At 39.2% G+C, this 20,327-nt stretch overlaps 1 protein-coding gene across 1 annotated transcript in view; it reads right to left on the reverse strand.

Moving 5' to 3' along the window:
• The window catches only part of PCED1B (PC-esterase domain containing 1B), a 150,052-nt gene that overhangs the window by 126,070 nt on the left and 3,655 nt on the right, over positions 1 to 20,327 (reverse strand). The window contains 1 exon segment of the mRNA NM_001101207.2: positions 116 to 225. The gene's annotated coding sequence lies outside the window, so the exon portion shown is untranslated.

Here is a 20,327-nt window from a genome sequence, read left to right on the forward strand (position 1 = left end):
CTTTTACAATGAGAAAAACTTTCATGTCCAAAGGTGAGCTGCCTTTCCCCAAGTCACACAGTTAGTGAGTGGCAAAGTTATTTTCATTTAGGGGAAGAACCTTAGCTTAACTTACTTTACCATAAAACCAGAGGAGAGAAACTCAGGTGTCTGCAGGAAGCAGAGTCCTCAACACATCCCAGGCTTCTTGAATGGTACCTCTGGGATCTCAGGGCCTCTCATTACCTGAAATAAGAAAATGGCAAAAGTTTAATTATTCATTTTCCATCACTCTTAATGAGGGGATTAACTGCCACCTGAAACAAAAGGAAATAGCCTGACCTTCCTGCTGTCAGGAAGTGATAATTAACTAAAACCTCTAGTCAGTGGAAACAGACAAATGAGTGTTTTACTGATCTTGATGCAAATGAGCTGTCAGGGTCACTAATTGAAGTCACATAATAGAGCAATGACAATGAAAAAATAAACACATGCCCAAAATAGACATTTTCTGAAGTACAGTTTGTTTACAGATGCTCTTCAGGAGTTTCCAAAACCCTGCTGACTCACTTTATGTCTTAGGGTTCTGAATATTTTGAAGGGGTAGGGTTTGCAGGGCCCTAGTTTGCTGGGAGGGCAGCGGAGAGGAGGCTGTGTGCATGGACAGGGAGGGAAGTTGTCAACTAAAATAATCAAGAATAGAAAAGAGTTTTATTTGAACCAAACTAGCCCAGAAGTCAGCTTCCCAGATTACTCTGGAAAAAAAAACTGCTCCAGAAAAGCAAGGTTTCCCGCACAGTTTTTTATCTTGTCAGAACAAAGAACGTTAAACAAGTCGGGGTTACATTTTTTTCAAGTTTTAAAAAAAAAGAACAGACCAGCATGTACACAATGAGTCAGTATGGCCTTGGCTCCTGGGAAGGCAGTCCTATCAGGGAAGGAAGACCAGAACTGCATCCCAGGATGGAGGGCATTAGGCCTTAATTTCTAACATGGACATTCTTTACCTTTGGCCAATGTGCCCTTTTCCTTAATAATTAAAGTCCATGTGCAGTGAACATTTGATAGGCTACAAACAAGCTATTTTGGTTAGCCTCTAGTTTAAATCAAATCATGGGTAAGGCAGAATGACTTCCCCAAACTTCAACATGTGAACATTTCTCAGAGTCTGTTTAGCCTCAGATTCAAGGAGCATCAAGTAAGTGGAGACGAGTTTGGAGACCGTTCATCTCAGCCTCAGGATCAACTGGTTGGCTTTTCATTACTTGGTTGATTGGTTTGACCAAAAGTTACTGCAGGAATGATTCATGGAACCATTCTGCTGCACAGCATGTAAACACAGCCTTCTAATCTAGACTTTAGCTATTAAAATGGTCATAAATAGCTGCAAATTACTACTGTTGCGTAACTGGTGACTTCATCACGGCTCTGGCCGAGCAGATGGAGCCGCGTTCCAGGCACCGCTGCAGGGCCCGGCTGGTCCTCAGCGTGTAACGAGTGCAGCCTGGTAGGTGTGACACGGACGACAATATGGCATCCTCCTTGTTCCAGAGTAACACATTTTTCAGAAGGCCATCAAGCCTTCAGAGCCTCACACATGCTGCATGATAAATAAGTATATAACTACCCCAAATATGGCAAAACGAGTCACTATTAATAACCCTAAGAGTCATGGGGATTTGGGCAGTCCAGTTCCTCTGCCAAAAGTTAAGAATGTTTGCTCAGTGTTTTGATTTTTTTTTTTTTTTTTTAAACTCTGTTCTTGATTTGCTTCAGTACATTTCCCATTTAGCTGACTTTATCTGTGACCTTACTAGGACATACCAACGCATACAGGATGGCAATGGAAGGCCTTTTAAAGCTATTGGGGCTTTCAAAATTGTGTCTAGTAAACATTTTCCATTTCTCTCTACCATAGCGACTTTCACCTTTGCCATTATGCAGAAATTACTAAAGGGCCAGGGAAGAAACTCCCTAAGTTACTTATATTGATTATAATATTGTACCATTAACTATTTCTTGAACATTTATTCTCACCAGATAGTGTTTCTATACATTGCTAAGTTTTGCATCAACCTTCCAAAGTCGGTGTTATTCCTAATTCACAAACCAAGACTCAGACGTTGAGTAACTGCCCTGAGCTGATATGCACGTGACTCTCAGGGCTGGAATGCAAACTCAAAGCTCCTTGACTTAAGCCATATGAAACTGCCAGTGGTCAATCATTTCTGACCATCAATGGCGATTTTATGGTTTAGCCCATTACATGTTGGTTCTGAAAGGAAATCTAGACTCTCCTTCTGACATCACCACTCATTTGATTGGAATTTTTTCAATGCAGAATTGGGAGGAGAGGGAGGGGAAATGGTCAAATGATCTATTTTCCTTCCATTGATGATTATTATTATGACAATAAAGACATGTGAAACTGCACCAAAAAAAAAAAAAAAAAAAGGCAAAACATGTCAAAAGCTCTCTGTTCTACTCACATTGTCTGATACATTCTATCTGAAAATCTCCACATGGAAATATGCTCATCAGACTTTTCCAAGCACTGAAATGATTTTTAGCATTTAAAAGCTAATGATGTTAAGATACAATTTTGATAGATCATGTGTTTTAGTAAGCAGGTAGGCTATGAGTCTATAATACCTGTATCTTGCCAAAAGATAATTTGGCAAGAGCAATTAAAATTTCTTGGGAATTACCAGAAAGTCAATAGCATAGTGGCTTAGGTAAGGTAAGGTAAGTCACTTCAGTCGTGTCCGACTCTGTGCAACCCCACAGATGGCAGCCCACCAGGCTCCCCCGTCCCTGGGCTTCTCCAGGCAAGAACACTGGAGTGGGTTGCCATTTCCTTCTCCAATGCATGAAAGTGAAAAGTGAAAGTGAAGTCGCTCAGTCATGTCCGACTCTTCGCAACCCCATGAACTGCAGCCTACCAGGCTACTCCACTCATGGGATTTTCCATGCAAGAGTACTGTAGTGGGGTGCCATTGCCTTCTCCGAGCATAGTGGCTTAGATAGGAGCTATTGTCTATAATAAATTATTTCTCTGAGTGTTTTTAGAAACAATTCATAATAAACTTTTTAATTTAGTTTTCTCCAATGATAAAGTAAGAAAAGGAAATATTATGGCAACCAATAATAATTATTGCATTTAATACAAGATAGCTACCGAATAGTAAATTGTTAAATGCATCGTAATTGGGACGTTAAGTGTCACACGAGAAATAATAGAAAAAAGGTTAATGAGCCTTAGAGTGAGATTTCAGTCAGAGGAAGAATCTCATTTTACTGAAGGGGAAACTGAGGCAGAATAAAACCAAATTAAATAGCAGAACCATTCAACTCATTGGCAATACCTTAATGACTAGCATTCAGTTCTCTTCTCAGTTAATGCTTTCCCTCCCTAAAATCACAGTCTGGCTCTATGTAATATTGTTCATTGTACTCTACATTTCTTTTCCTTGAAGATATCTGGAACAAATAATGAGATGTACCTAACAAGTTATTACATTAAAATGAACTTAATATCCTGGGTGATTATATTCTAAAATGGGATAAACTAGATTCTTATTGAAACAAGATGATCAAATAACTTTAAAAGTAAATTCCTATAGATCTACTACTAGACTTCAAAGTCTGATTGGCCTTTCTCATGGTCAGAAGAAGTTTCCTTTCTATCTGACCCTTTCCAGACTCTCTGTTCACCTCTCATATGGGAGGCATCTGATTTCAGATACTGAAGGATTTAACATGACTCAAGGTTTTGACTCAATATTATGAATAGAAATATGAAACATCACAAAGTTTATAATAGCTTTACCATATTACTTGTGAACCAAATGACACAACCAAATGGGAGAAGTACCCACAATGAAAGAATTCCTAATATTTTTCTAATATAATGATAAACATATAGAGAAAGAAAAGGAAAATAAGTGTATTAACTGATGGATGAATGATTCAGCTTCTACATTAACAATGACTCAGTCTGTAAAAACTGGCATGTTTACAAAATAAATCATATTACTGAACCAGAAAAGACAGGCACATAATATGCAAGTGAACCAAACATGCTCACAAAATAATTTTATTTCCATATAGGATTTTCTTGAGGGTTCTGAATATTACTCTAGCCTTTAATGACATGCAAAAGAGAAGTGAAATGTTAATGATTGCTAGAAAAACAGTCCTTTATGCACGAAAATAACTTGCATCAAAGAGTATTTATGAATAGCAGTGGATTCACGAGTTTCTATTAATAATCCTTCGTTGGCTATAGGTCAAGCCTGTGAGAATGGCCCCTTTTCCAAGGAAGGAGTGGAAAATTGCACAGTGTAGCCCTTCCTTCAGAGCTGCTGGGTTTATGTGCTGACACTTGCATTGATGAACATGTGCTGAATGTCCTCGTTGGAAATTCAGCTTTATGACTGGCAGGTAATGGATGTGACCTTGCGGATTTATGGACCGATGTTGGGAGTGTACAGATGGAACAGGAGGTTGTGCTGGCTCAGAAAATCCCTTCAAATACCTATATTGGCCTCATTAATCATGACCTTGTGACTGTGACTGGGCCACCTCTAAATCTTCTTTTCCTGGGCTAAGTAAACTCTGCTTTCCTGTCTTTCTCATCCTCTTCAAACCATTCTAGCAAAGTTCACATGAAGTCCAGAAAGAGTAGCAAAAGGGGAAAGCAAAGTTTCTGAGAATGTCAGTTCTGACATTCTAAAATTGAAGAGAGGCGGAGAAAGAGTATTTGTTCAATTTATGTACATGATAAGTATCCATCCAAGTGAATGCTATAGGGGTCAGCCTTCATAAAGTACATTCATATACTAAGGTGCCAAGTATGCAAAGATGGTGAGGACATAATCCTTTCCTATTCTCAGGAACTTAACAATTTGATAGAAGAGTTTCATATGTGTGTGAGTGTGTGTGTGTGTGTTGTAGGGGAATAGAAAAATGTTTCTGCATAATGATAAGCAGCTCTTTTAGGCAGAGGGCATGGTCAGCTACTGCGATAAAAGAACTTGCTCTGGGAAGATTCCAAAATATATTCTAACTGATGCCCAAAATGGTATTGGGAATTATTATTCCTTGGTGTCTAATGCTGCACTCTCACAGCAGTGCTTTGTGAAGATATTGCTGGAGAAGTCAAGACAATTTGACATGGGAGAGTTTTTCAGGTCATGTTCTTTCCTCACAGGAGAGAAAAGGACTGCACCAAAGCAGGGTGCTGGTCGGGAAGGGAAACCCATCAGTCAAGAGGCTGTTGGTTGCCAGGAATCTAATCTCACGTGAATTAACTCAAATTAAAAAGAGGAGTTACCTGTAAAGATAAAACTGGCAATCTTATGGACATCCAGAGGCAGGAAGCAAAGTCCAGGTGGATGTCATAGCAACCTAACCTGGGAACTAGAATGTCAGTGGGTCTCTGATTCTCTATTTTTTTCACTCTTTCTCTTTTGACTCTTTCCCTTTTTTTTTTTTTTAGCATATCTAATGCCTTCCCTCTAAAGAGTTTGCTTCCTCTGACTGTTTATAATTTGGCTTTCAAGTAACTTTGGTTGTATTTGATTTTGGCATGCACTGGTGCCAACCTCAGTCCAGATGGACGTGAGCTCTGAGCAGGAGCCCACAGCCACTGATGGCCATGTCTGTAATTCGGTTCAGATTTTCAGAGTGGCTGTCCATGAGGCTGCTCCTGGTCTATTCAGATTGGGGCGAGATGGATATGGGGTGGGGTCAGGGCCATGTAGACCTGTCCTTTACAGCAGAGACTGTGAACAGCAGGAATTCTCAGAGGTAGGAACTGGGGAGAAGGCACAAGTGTCTGGCAGAGTGTCAACCACTGCTCCAAATCAAATGCTTCCTTCTCACAGCATGGCAGCGGGCAAGCTTCACGTGGAGAGGAGAGGAACCCTGTCTGCTATGACACAAAGCTCAGTAGGACAGCATTTGGAGCATGGATAATAATGTGGTTTCTGAGTCTGCATCCTTTTCTCCCTCTACTACAAATTTAACAGAAAGTAACTGCTGTTTCAGTGCTGGTGCTGCCATCTCTGTGAATGGGGCCAAGAGAATCTTTGGGTAAACTGAGGAGACACAGCTAGATAAGTAAGCAAGTAGGTGTTAGTTACTCAAGTCAGACAAGTTACTCTTGTCTGACTCGTTGCGATCCCATGGGCTATAGCCTGCCAGGCTCCTCTGTCCATAGAATTCTCCAGGCAAGAATACTGGAGTGGGTTGCCATGCCCTTCTCCAGGGGATCTTCTCTACCTAGGGATCGAACCCAGATCTCTTGCATTGCAGGCAGATTCTTCACTGTCTGAGCCACCAAGGAAGCCCCCATGCAGCTATATACTGAGGTATTTTCATTAATTCATTCAGTTAGTTAGTGTTAGTAAGTACCTGTTCTGTCTTGTGCTGGAAAAGCAGGAGAGCCCTATATACTCCAGAAGTTTATTTTATTAATGGCTCTTTGGGGTATGTGTTTGTTGACTTTCCACTGAATAAAATCTAGATATTACCAGTGAGAAGTTCCCAAAACACTCTTCGGATTTTTCTATCTAAACATTTCTAAAACCAAAATACTAATAAATAATTTTTATTTATTTCTAAAAGCAAAATACCAATAATCAATGCTCATTACTGGTTCTTAAAACTAAGTTCAGTCCAGTGCCTAGAAAGGAAAACCAAACAGAAAGACTAAAATAAACAATATAATCCACCTCACTTTCCCTTTCTCGCTTCTGCGTGGCTTTAACGTGAGCTTCTAACTGGGAGGACACTTACTATGTTTGCTACAGGCAGATGTTTATGTGTGTTTTGAGTTTTAAAAATCTAGATAAGGAGCTATAAAAAGGAAGAGGGTGTTCATTTAAGAAGTTGTCCTTAAATTGTATATTTTGAGGGGTGTATTTTCCATAGGCATACTCTTCTTTATAGACATATGAGTTATTTTAGGCATTCCTAGTTGATACAATAGTCAGAAACCTGACTGCTTCTGGGGAAACAGTCAGGCATCAGGGGACTTGGGTTCAGTGTAAGGTGTGTAAATCTAAACGAGTCTCTTTCCTCCCATGATCCCCACTTTTTTGTCTTTTGGGCTTATCTATCAAGTTATTGGGGGCTTCCCCGATGGCTTAGTGGGAAAGAATCTGCCTGCAATGTAAGAGATGCAGGAGACTTGGGTTCAATCCTTGGGTCAGGAAAATCCCCTGGAGGAGGACGTGGCAATCCACTCCAATATTCTTGCCTGAAAAATCATGTGGACAGAGGAGCCTGGCGGGTTACAAAAGGAGAAGTCAAAAGAAGGGGTGGCAGAGGATGAGATGGTTAGATAGCACCACCGACTCAATGGACAGGAATCTGAGCAAACTCTGAAAGATTGTGGAGGATAGAGAAGCCTGACAGGCTTCAGTCTATAAGGTTGCAAAGAGTCTGACACAACTTAGTGACTGAAAAGTCAAAGTGAAAGTTGCTCAGTGGTGTCCAACTCTTTGCGACCCTATGGAACTGTACAGTCCATGGAATTCTCCAGGCCAGAATACTGGAGTGGGTAGCCTTTCCCTTCTCCATGGGATCTTCCGAATCCAGAGATTTAGTGATTGAACAACAACACAATCAAGTTATTAGCAGTATCAACTGAGAGGTAAATGTTAACACTCTTGGAAAACTGGAAAACACTATTCAGTAAGTATTTGAATTTGACTGAGTAAATTCAGAACTTTACTGAAAAATCAGTATTATTGCCTGACCTTGACACTAAAGTTGTCTTACCCAAACTTACAATCTATTTTCGGTGATTATGTAATCAAAATTCCATCTCAAATATATTTAAACTAACATACTTAACTCACATAGTGGTTGCATTGCAAGTCTATTTTCAGGAAAAAAAAATGCTGGAAGGAATAAAAAAACATTGAAAAGGGTAAGTACATGAATATTTATAAATTCCTATTAACTGTGCAAAACAATAATTTTAATTTTTTTGGAGAGTAAAATCTATGTAGAACTAAAATGCAAAACAAGAAGAACAGAAAAGGCAGGAAGGTTAAACAGCTTGAAAGGTTTAAGGATATAAAAATATCAAAGGAGTGGTAAAAATAATAATTTTTATAATTCTGTAATAAACCTATGTTTTGTAATCTCTAGGATAACTATTATCAGGATAAGAAACTAATGTATTATTTATAAGTTATTAGAATAAAAAAATTCAATAATTTAAAATTTTTAAATAATCTAAAAAAGGCAAAAAAGAGGGAAAAAAGCATAAAACAAGGAAAAAAGGAATATGAAAGAGAAGAGCTTAATAGAAAATGAAAATAAGATAATATCTAGAAACCCAATTATGCCAGCAACTACACTGAATATAACTGAACTAAATTTGAAGTAAAAGACTATGATTTTCAGACTAGGTTTTAAAAAACCCAACTGTATGCTTTAAATATATTAACAAAGAAATTTTTAATGTAAAAGGAAAGATAAATATATCATGCAACACTAACAACAATGAAAATAATTATGTAAATCTACCAGTATAAGGCAATGTGAACTTTAAAGCAAGAAATATTATCAGAGATAAAGAGAGGTCAGTCCAATAGGAAGATATTACAGTCCTAAGTTTCTATACACCCAATAGCATTGTTTCAAAATAAATCAAACCAAAATGGACAGAATGAAAAGGAAAAATGTTCAAATCAACAATCATAATGGGCAGCATTAGCATAACTTTCTCAACAGTGGCTAGAATAAGCTAAAAATAAAAAATCAGTAAGGATATAAAGATAATAACAGTATAATTAGCAAACCTGATTTAATTGCTTTGCACATAAAATTACGCCTACTAATGACCGTTTCATATTCATTTCAAGTGTACCTGGAACATTTATTAAAACCAATGTATTATAGTATCAGTTCAGTTCAGTCGCTCAGTCGTGTCCATCTCTTTGCAACCCCATGTACCGCAGCACTCCAGGCCTCCCTGTCCATCACCAACTCCCAGAGTCCACCCAAACCCATGTCCGTTGAGTCGGTGATGCCATCCAACTATCTCATCCTCTGTTGTCCCCTTCTCCTCCCGCCCTCAATCTTTCCCGGCATCAGGGTCTTTTCAAATGAGTCAGTTCTTCACATCAGCTGGCCAAAGTTTTGGAGTTTCAGCTTCAGCATCAGTCCTTCCAATGAACAATAGTCTCAGCAATTTCAAAATGTTGAAATATTTAAGAATATCTTCTCTGACCACCTTGAATTGAACTAGAGATTAATAATGGAACAGAAAAAAACCCAACTTATTTATGTATTAATCTCAAGAAACTAGAAAAAGAGTAGCAGTCGAACCTAAGGAAATAAATGATAGAGATAAAAACCAAATCAAGGAAATAATAATCCAACATATATAATACAGAAAATCAACAAACTCAAAAATTGGTTTTGAAAAGATTACCAAACTTAATAAAACCAAGACTGATCAAGAAAAGTAAAAAAAAACACAAAAATCAGCAACAACAGCAATGAAAGGGAGATATCACTATAGATGGCACAATAAAACCATGCTAAAAATAACTTTATTCAGAAAAACTTGACAATTTGGGTGATATAGACAAATTTGTTAAAAAAAACACAACTTACCAAAGCTGAGAGAAAGAAAATATAGGACTAGTTTCGGGTATGTTTTAAAAATTTGAACCCATTATTTAAAAACCTTTCCCCAAAGAAAAATCTAGGCCCAGAGAGCTTATCAATGAAATTTCCGAAAATTTAAGGAAAAATAACCCTTATATAATTTAAACAGAAGTAAAACTTCTCAGATTTAAAAAAGAAAAAGTATAAACTTGATTTAAAAACTCTGATAAGCATTCTGAGAAAACTGCAAACCCACCTTTCTCCTAAACATTGTTGAAAAATTCTTAACAAAATATTAGGAAATCAAATCCAGTGATATAGTACGCTGAGTGCTATTTAGTCTAGGTTTACAAGTAGGTTTGACATTTAAAAATCATAAACTTACTTAACCACATTCACAAAAAGAGTAAAATCACACGATCATCTTGAATGCAGAAAAAGGTTTTGATAAATTAATTCAACATCACTTGTGATGAAAATTTTTAGCCAACCAAGAACAGAACTTCCTTAATGTGATAAGGAATATCTACAAATTACCCACAGCAGACATCATTCTCACTGGTAGAATACTGAAATCTTGTCCTTAATACTGGGACTGGGTTAAGCATGCCCACATTGTAACTGGGCTTCCCTGGTGGTTCAGTGGTAAAGAGTCAGCCTGCCATTGCAGGAGATGAGAATTCAATCCCTGGGTCAGGAAGATCCCCTGGAGAAGGAAACGGGCAGTATTCTTGCTTGGAGAATCCCATGGACAGAGGAGCCTGGCAGGCTACAATCCATGGGGTCACAAAGAGTCAGACACAATTTAGCAACTCAGCAAAACAAAACAACAAATAAGGTTATAACTAGAGGTCTAGCCAGAGCAAAAAGCAAGTGGAAGTGAAAGTCGCTCAGTCATGTCTGACTCTTTGCCATCCCTTGGACTATACAGTCCATAGAATTCTCTAGGCCAGAACACTGGAGCGAGTAGCGTTTCCCTTCTCCAGGGGATCTTCCCAATTCAGGGACTGAAACTCGGTCTCCCACATTGCAGGCAGATTTTTTACCAGCTGAGCCACAAGGGAAGCCCACAAAAGGGAAGGGGAAGAAAGAAAAGTCATGGAGACTGAAAAGGAAGAAATGAAACTGTCATTTTTAGACAATAAGATCACGTACGTAGAAAATTTCTAAAGAATTTATAGGTAAATTCTTAGAATCAATAAGAGAATATAAGGACACTGGATAGAAAATCCACACACAAAAACTAGTTGCTGTAGAATGAATGTTTGTGTTCCCTACAAAATTCGTATTTTGAAATCCTAACTTCAACGATGAAGGTATTCAGAGATGGGGACTTTGGGCTCTGACCCCATGAATGGGATTAGTGCCCTTACAAAAGTATCCAGAGGAATCCCTGAGCCTTTCTGCCACATGAGAACACAGAAAAAAAGCTACGGTGTATGTATGAAGAAGGTAGCCCTCACCAGACACCACATCTGCCAGTACCTTGATCTTGCACTTTTCAGCTTCTAGAACTGTGACATATAAATTTGTTATAAATTTATAGCTCAGTGGGTAAAGAATATGCCTGCAATGCAGGAGACCCTGGTTCAGTTCCTGGGTCAGGAAGATCCGCTGGAGAAGGGATAGACTACCCACACCAGTGTTCTTGGGCTTCCCTGATGGCTCAGCTGGTGAAGAATCCACCTGCAATGCGGGAGACCTAGGTTAGATCCCTGGGTTGGGAGGAAACCCTGGAGAAGGGAATGGCTACCCACTCCAGTATTCTAGCCTGGATAATTTCATGGACTGTATAATCTATGAGGTCACAAAGAATCGGACACAACTGAGTGATTTCACTTTCATAAGCCACCCAGTTTATGGTATTTTATTTAGCAAACTGAGCTATGACATAAGCCATATTTACTTGTATATACTGGCAACAAACAAATAGAAAATAAAACATTTATAATAGTACCCCCAAACTCAAACACTTAGAAATAAATCTAATTGAAGATGTACAGGACTAACAATTACAAAATTTTATTGAGAAAAAATAAAGGAAAGCTAAACAAGTGGACTTGTTATGGATTGGATGACTCAGTATTACAAAGATATAAGTTTTTCTTCAGATTATTACATACTTCCATGCAATCTCAACCAAAATCCAAGATGTAGGCTTATTTTTTTTTTCCCAGAAATGTACGAATCAATACAAATAAATTCTAAAATTCATATGGAAAAGCAAAGGCCAAGAAAAGCCAAGCTTTTCTTGAAGAACAAATATGAAGGACTCACACTATAGCAGGAACTATTATTATAAAGCTACGGATAATCAAAACTGTGTGATACTAGTATAAGAACAGATAACTGTCCAACAGAACAGATCCATACATATATGATCACATGATTTATGATAAAATGGCCATGAAATTAAGCAGGGAAAAGGGTCTTTTCAATAAATCATGCTGGGTCAGTTGGATACCCATATGGAAAAAAATGTTTATTGACTTCTACTTCACATTACACACAAGAATCAATTCCAGATGTGTCTTAGACCTTTTGGGTTGCTATAACAAAAATACCATAAAAATTGGCATCTGGTGAGGGTCTGCTTCCTCATTCATGGATGATGTCTTATTGCTATGACCCCACCTGGCAGAAAAGGGTCTCTCCTGAGTTTAATCTCATTCAGGAGGGTTCTGCCCTTATGATCTAATCATCTCTGCAATGCCCCACATCTAATACCACTACCTTGGAGATTAAGATTTCAACATATGAGTTCAGGGCAGAATACAGATATTCAGACCATAGCAAGATTGGGTTGGAGAGAGAAATTGAAAGATAAAGCAATACCCTTTTAGATGGAAACACTTTCATAACCTTGGACTAGGCAATGCTTTTTAAAATAGGAAATAAATTGTGATTGAGTCACAGAGCGGAATATTATATAGCTGTGAGGTTATTGATGACTACATTCAAAAATATGGATGAAACCCTCAAGCACAGAGTTGAGCAATAAGAGCCAGACAAGAAGAGTATATATTTCATGTATATAATGTATCATCTATTTCTGCTTTATTGACTATGCCAAAGCCTTTGATTGTGTGGATCACAATAAACTGTGGAAAATTCTGAAAGAGATGGGAATACCAGACCACCTGACCTGCCTCTTGAGAAACTTATATGCAGGTCAGGAAGCAACAGTTAGAACTGGACATGGAACAACAGACTGGTTCCAAATAGGAAAAGGAGTACGTCAAGGCTGTACGTTGTCACCCTGCTTATTTAACTTATATGCAGAGTACATCATGAGAAGCGCTGGGCTCGAAGAAACACAAGCTGGAATCAAGATTGCCGGGAGAAATATCAATAACCTCAGATATGCAGATGACACCACCCTTATGGCAGAAAGTGAAGAGGAACTAGAAAGCCTCTTGATGAAAGTGAAAGTGGAGAGTGAAAAAGTTGGCTTAAAGCTCAACATTCAGAAAACAAAGATCATGGCATCTGGTCCCATCACTTCATGGCAAATATATGGGGAAACAGTGGAAACAGTGGCTGACTTTATTTTGGGGGGCTCCAAAATCACTGCAGATGGTGACTGCAGCCATGAAATTAAAAGATGCTTACTCCTTGGAAGGAAAGTTATGACCAACCTAGATAGCATATTCAAAAGCAGAGCTATTATTTTGCCAACAAAGGTCCGTCTAGTCAAGGCTATGGTTTTTCCAGTGGTCCTGTATGGATGTGAGAGTTGGACTATGAAGACAGCTGAGCACCGAAGAATTGATGCTTTTGAACTGTGGTGTTGGAGAAGACTCTTGAGAGTCCCTTGGACTGCAAGGACATCCAACCAGTCCATCCTAAAGGAGATCAGTCCTGGGTGTTCATTGGAAGGAATGATGCTAAAGCTGAAACTCCAGTACTTTGGCCACCTGATGCGAAGAGTTGACTCATTGGAAAAGACTCTGATGCTGGGAGGGATTTGGGGGCAGGAGGAGAAGGGGACGACAGAGGATGAGATGGCTGGATGGCATCACTGACTCGATGGACATGAGTTTGAGTGAACTCCGGGAGTTGGTGATGGACAGGGAGGCCTGGAGTGCTGCAATTCACGGGGTTGCAAAGAGACGACATGACTGAGCAACTGAACTGAACTGAACTGAATGTATCGTAACAGGCAGAACAAATCCAGAAGTCATGAGAGTGGTTATCACCGGGCAGTTAGTGACTAGAAGGGAACACAGGACCTAGTCTGTTCTTTGATTTGGGGGACTTTGCCCGTTTTGTTAATCCTCCTGTCTGTGCTACACGATTCTTATCTCAAACTGTCTTTGCTGGAACTTTTTTTCTTCAAAATTGTTGGACAGACCTCAGTTTCTGCTTGTGTAATTATTCAGTTTACTTTCAATATACATGATGTATCATTATGTTTTACTGAGGTTCTGCAAAATGTCTGCTTCTCAGGATTATTTCTGGAGACTGACTTTTTTTTTTTCTTCCAGGTAGCTCTGTAGCTTTCTGAGAACTCTTTCTGAAAAGAGTTCTGTGTTCTCTGTCCATCTGCCTCTCTTCTGCACCGTCACCACTCTGCCTTCTTTACAATGCTGTTCTGCTTTTGCTACTCTGTTATTATTATACTGTTGAAGAAAGAGGAAGAGATCGTCTTGAATAGAAAGTGTAATTTTCTGATTGGGGCAGCATCATGATGCCGCTGTATTTCTTGTGTAATTGAAGATTTCGCTGATTTATGGCTTTAATAGCCTGCCCAGGGATGACAGTGTTGGGTCTAGCCAACCTGAATGTGTGGTCTTGTTGACAGACATACCTCTCTTATGGCAAGAGGTTTGTCACGCTATAATCATTTGGTATCACTCAACACTGAACTCATCAAACTACTCTTCTCTATTATTTCACACTCAGCAAATTTGTTTGTGATTATAAACTTGGCTTCCCAAAGCTTTCTAACAGGCAGAGTTCTGATCCACTTGATGTTTGCTTTAAATTCATAGATAGGTATTCTTTTGGCTTATGTTATAAGCCATTCTCCACATGTCAAATTAGCTCTGGGGCATTAAAAAATATCAAGCGTGAATCTAACATCTTGGGGTATGTTGATACTATCAAGGTAGTCTATCCGGAGAAGCCACTACTCAGCTTTCCTCCTAGACACACCCTGTTGTTGTTCAGTCGGTAAGTTGTTTCCAACTCTTTGCAACCCCATGAACTCCAGCACACCTGGCTTCCCTGTGCTTTCCCATCTCCCTATTGCTTAAACTCATGTCCACTGAGTCAGATGCCATTCAAGCCAATTCATCCTCTGACAAGCAAACAAACACATATGATATCCATCAGATCAATGTTATTCTGCTTATGAAAATAGAATCAAGGTCCTCAGTGCCTGCCCAGAAAAGGGAATTCAGATGTCCATAAATTCTAATAAATATCATTGAATAAGTGAAAAATTCCACTTTGAGATAAATGTGGACAGCTGCCACACTAGCTTGTTTTTCCATCATCTAGCTGTTTCTCCAAAGGAGGAAATGTCAGTGAGCAGACTCATCCTCCAGCAACTTGTTTAGATTTGCACATCACCTCTCCTACACAAAGCTTCCTTGGTCTCCTACCGTGCATTTCTATCACAATGCAGGAGGCAAGCAGCAGCACATCAAAACTGCTCTCTGGAGAGAGTGATGATTACTGTTTTTTTAATTTTGTTTTTCCCTATAGTTCAGAACCCCTTTGGGGACTCTCCAGTGTGTCACTGACATTGCCAGTCATCTCTCCTAACTAAAGGTCTTCACCCAGGATGCCCTCCGTGACCTGCCAGCTTCAAGTCCCCCGGGGCTTTGGGCGGCCCAGGCATGCAGACTGGTGGCTCGTTCCCATCTGCAGCAGCTGAGAGTTCCATGGAGAGTAAGGCGGGGCTGAGCCAACAGCAGGTTCTCCAGACGAGGACCGAATGAGGACCTGCTGTGCTCTGATACAGCCCAGCTCAGGGGAGCCACATAATTAGTACAAACACCACTGTGGTGCGATACCTCTCCAGCTCTGTTTATTCTGTACATAAACCTAGCTTCGGCTCCACTAGGTTCAACAAACATTTGTTAAACATCTGTGCTGTGTCAGATCACATCCAAGGCACAAGGGCAATAAGGATGAAGAACACACGAACAGGACACACTCTAATACCCTTTTACAGCTTTAGAGCTCCCAAAGCACTTTTCACATGTCTCATCTCCATCAACATTGTGAAATCAAATAGAGTATACATGGGTACTGCATTTCCATTTCACAACTGGGAGGGCTGAGAATCTGAAAGACTGGGTGAGTTCCCTAAGACCACACAGTTAATAAATGTTAAGTTCTGGTACAAGAACCCAGGGATTCAAGTCTTTATTCAATGCTCAATTTCACCATATTGCTCCCCCACCCCTTTTTACACATGGTCATTTGGCATACAGTTAGAGGATGTTTTAGACCATTTACATGTGCCAGGAAAGAGACTACTTTTCTAGCTTATAATTCTCCATTATGAATGCCATGGACAAAATGAGCCAGAAGGACTCATATTGTTGTTGTTTAGTCACTAAATTGTGTTCGACTCTTGTGACCCCATGGACTGTAGCCCACCTGGCTCTTCTGTCCATGGGATTTCCCTGGCAAGAATACTGAAGTGGGTTGCCATTTCCTTCTCCAAGGATTCATACTATCATTGCTTAATTCTGAGAGATCATTTTCATCCCTGACCACTCAAATAATTTCTTCTAAATTATGTTTTTGTGTGCATCCAATTCAGTTTGTTGAATCAGCTACTTAGTCAACCAAGAAATGATTGACTTAAAATTAGAAGAAACGAGTAAGACCTAAAATTCTGTTTGTACTGGAATTTTCAATGCCCAAAGTACATATTTTCTGTTGCAAATATTTTAGCTCTTGGTTATACGCAATTTGAAATTGAATTATATACTGTCTTATATCCTATAATTATTCTAATAACACTACACATTCCTAGAGGAGACCAACCATATCATGGGTCTGGGAATGTGGCCAGAACTAACAATATTTGCTGAAAGGAATTTAAATTATGGCTGACCATTCTACTCCCTGACAGGAAGTATAAGAGGTAATGGTTGAGCATGAGATCAGAGTGGGACAAACTTGGATGAGAGATCTGGTTTGTAATCTTGGGCAAGTTATATAAACCAGCTAAGCTCTACTGCCCTCCTTAGAAGATGGGGATGTTATTGGTCATCTTGCAGGATCTTTGTAAAATTAAATGAGAAGCCTGGTAGACACTGAGAATGAATGTTTGGTCTTATTATCAAGCCCGCTTCCTTGGATCTTTCCAGAGGTCCTTCTGTCTTCCTCCATTTAAATTTGATTTTTTTTTTTCACTAGCACAGACTGAAAGGTCAGAGTTCCAGAGCCAATTATTACTCATGGAGCATCCACCACAAAGGGCCTTGTATTTGCTGAAAATAATTGAATAAGTATTTGCTGGTTATATAATAGAGTGTTTATTATATTCTTTCAATTTTATTTTACTCTATTTTGTGTAAATGTTGACTAGCAAATAATGACTGTTTCCAATCAGATAGTTCCTTGAATAATCATACAGCACCTTTACAAAGGTATGATAAATTAATTACTGCTACAGGAAATCATGTTTTTTAAAAGATATAAAATTGGATTCTGAACACTTCATGTAGTTCTCTAAACTGAGTTTGTTAAAAATTATCCATATTTTTCAGAGAAATAAAATCAGCCCCAGTTTTAAGAAATATAATAGTGTTTAAGAATTCAATTATATGATCCCTTCAGGCTAATAATAAGCAAATGAAAACTAGAGCACCTACCATTTATGAACAAAAACATAAAAGGAACCATAATGCTAGATGCATGGCTTTAAGACAGTTTTATAAAGCAAATTTTCATCTGCTTATTTCATTCCTAAGGCTGAGAATTCAGAGTATTAAAAAAAAAGAAAAAAAAAAGTCTATTTCTCTTGTTACATAATTATGACAAAGAGAAAATCATCCTTTTGCAACCTTTTCAGGTCCCCCACAACAATGAATTTATTCTTTCAGCAGAAATAAAGTTACCAGTAAGATTATAAATGGGCTTCCCAGGTGGCACTAGTGGTAAAAAACCCAGCTGCCAATGCAGAACTGCAAACCCGGGAATGGGAATGACTGGCCAATAAGAAATACGTAAGTGACTACATGTGCCTAATCCTAACGTGACCTGTGAGCTACAGTAGCTCGTATGTATTGCTAAACTTCTCAGATTAAGACAGCACCCAGCACTTAGCAGATGCTCAGGAAATATCTGCCAGATAAATGACAGCTGTGCTAAGAGGGGACAGCAATTATAGTACCTCAAATCAGGGGAAATCAGAGTCACTTCCTGCCTGAGAAGTCAGAAGAGAGTTTGCTCTCTGAAACTGAACTGTTAGTCGCTCAGTCGTGTCCAACTCTTGGCGACCCCATAGACTGCAGCCCGCCAGGCTCCTCTGTCTATGGGATTCTCCAGGCAAGAATACTGGAGTGGGTTGCCATTTCTTCCTCCAGTGGATCTTCCCAATCCAAAGACTGAACCTAGGTGTCCTGTTTACAGGCACATTCTTTACTGTCTGAGCCACCAGGGAAACTAGAGTTGCTGAAAAATTAAGTCAGAGTCACAAAGAAGAAATACTGATGCACATGACTTAATCGTAAATAACTTGAAACAATGGTAAGTTCTCACTGTAATTTTTCTTATCCCAAAAGCATTGCAGAGAAATAGAAAATGCAGATAAGAGATGAAAATTTTAAAACCACTGTTATAAGTATATATTCTTTCAGATGATCTTCTATACATACAGATAATTCATATACATGTGTATTTTCTTTTGTAAAAATTGGAAAAACAATTTTTGGTAATTTTTTGTTATGTCACAGGACATTATTTTTAATGACAATATAGCACAATGCTGGATGGATGCACATTTATTCACCCACATCCCTGTTGGACATTAAGGAGGCATCTTTTTTTTTCCTTTGAGAAATGATCTGCCCCTTTGTGATTGAATACTTAATAAATTAAAGTGATATCTTGACTATAGGCAACTTGCTCTCAGTTACTTTTCCTGAAACAGCAATAAGACTGATATCACTGGGGAAAAAGAGGAGTTTGTGTCTACCCACTGCAGTGATAACTGACCCAGAGGAAGGAACTAAACCCAGATGGGCTCTAACTGGTTAGTACCTCTGTTCTAATCATCTCTCTTCCCGGGGCCTGGGCAACAGCAGATCAGAAAATCAGATTCACGTTTTGAAGTTAAAAGGAACTTAAGAAATCATTAATTGTCATATCCTTAATTGATTCTTAGGTTTTATGGAGAGATGAAAGCATTTTTGCCCAGGACTAGAACTTAGATCTTCTCAACTCAGAACCTGCTGGTTTTCTGTAATCACATAGGGACTTGACACTTATAATTGAAGACTCTGAATAAGTAGAACTTTGAGTCTCAAGGTTGATAATGGCAGGAGCAGATGGCCAATGTTTAAGCTCAAGTGCAAGAAAACCATCTATGTACAACTTTCAAAGGGATGATCCCAACTTGTTCTATAACCTTTAGCTATAATACCTCATCCAAACTTGAAAACAGTATGCTAAGTGAAAGAAGCCAGACACAAAGGCCACATCTTGTATGATTCCATTTATGTTAAATGTTCAGAATAGGCAAATCCATGGTGACAGAAAGTAAATTAGTGGTTGCCAAGGGCTGGGAGAAGGAAAATGGGAGTGACTGCTTACTGGGTCCAGGGCTTCCTTTCGGGAGTAATGGAATTATTCTAGAAGTAGACAGTGTTAAACACTCAACAGTATATTTTCGAATGTTCAAAATGATGAATTTTGCTTATGCAAATTTTATCTCAACTAAATTAAAAGCAACATCATCAACAACAAAAATTCTATCCAGTCCATGTCAGTGAAGACAGGCGATAGAAAGAACAGATGGGGGTGAGGGGCGGACTGGTGGTTCAGTGGTTGGGACTCTGTGCTTTCACTGCAAGGGGCATGGGTTTGATCCCTGGTTGGGGAAGTAAGATCCTGCATGCTTTGCAATCTGTCCCCACCTCAGCCCCCACCCCCTAAAATAAAGGGAGGAGCAAATGGGGAAGTGGTGATTGATTAAATAGTTGCCCCACTGTGGGCTCTCCCTGGGGAGGGCATGTGGGTACTTGCTGCATGTTCCATACCCATTCCCTGCCCCATTTCTAGCTTAGGGGAGATTCCAAAGAACCCAGCCACACGGTGATCCATGCCACCTGGAGTTCAGAGCACAGGGGTTGGAGTTTGAATCCGCATACAGCCAAAAGCACAGTACTGGGTTCAAGATCTGGTTCAGTCACAAATCTTGGAGAATTTACAAAAACCAACTGGAGCAGGCCAAAAGGTTGTGGAGCAGAGTGCACTTGCAGAACTGGTGGGCAACATTATGTGTTTTCTGTGACCTAAGCTGCAGTCACATTGCAAAATCGCTACCAAGAGGGCTGTCCCTAGAGTGTGCTTTCAGCAGAAAGCTTCCACCTGCAACAATCAGGCCCCTGCAGAGCTAGATACTCTTGTGAATTGTCCCTGAAAACCACTCAAAAGTCCTCTCAGGTTAAAAAGAAAAAGAGGTAACTTTATTATTTTAATTTTTAGGCCACACCAGGCAGCATATGGGACCTTAGTTCCCTGAC

The sequence above is a fragment of the Bos taurus genome, chromosome 5 (assembly GCF_002263795.3).
Source record: "Bos taurus isolate L1 Dominette 01449 registration number 42190680 breed Hereford chromosome 5, ARS-UCD2.0, whole genome shotgun sequence".
Lineage (NCBI taxonomy): Eukaryota > Metazoa > Chordata > Mammalia > Artiodactyla > Bovidae > Bos > Bos taurus.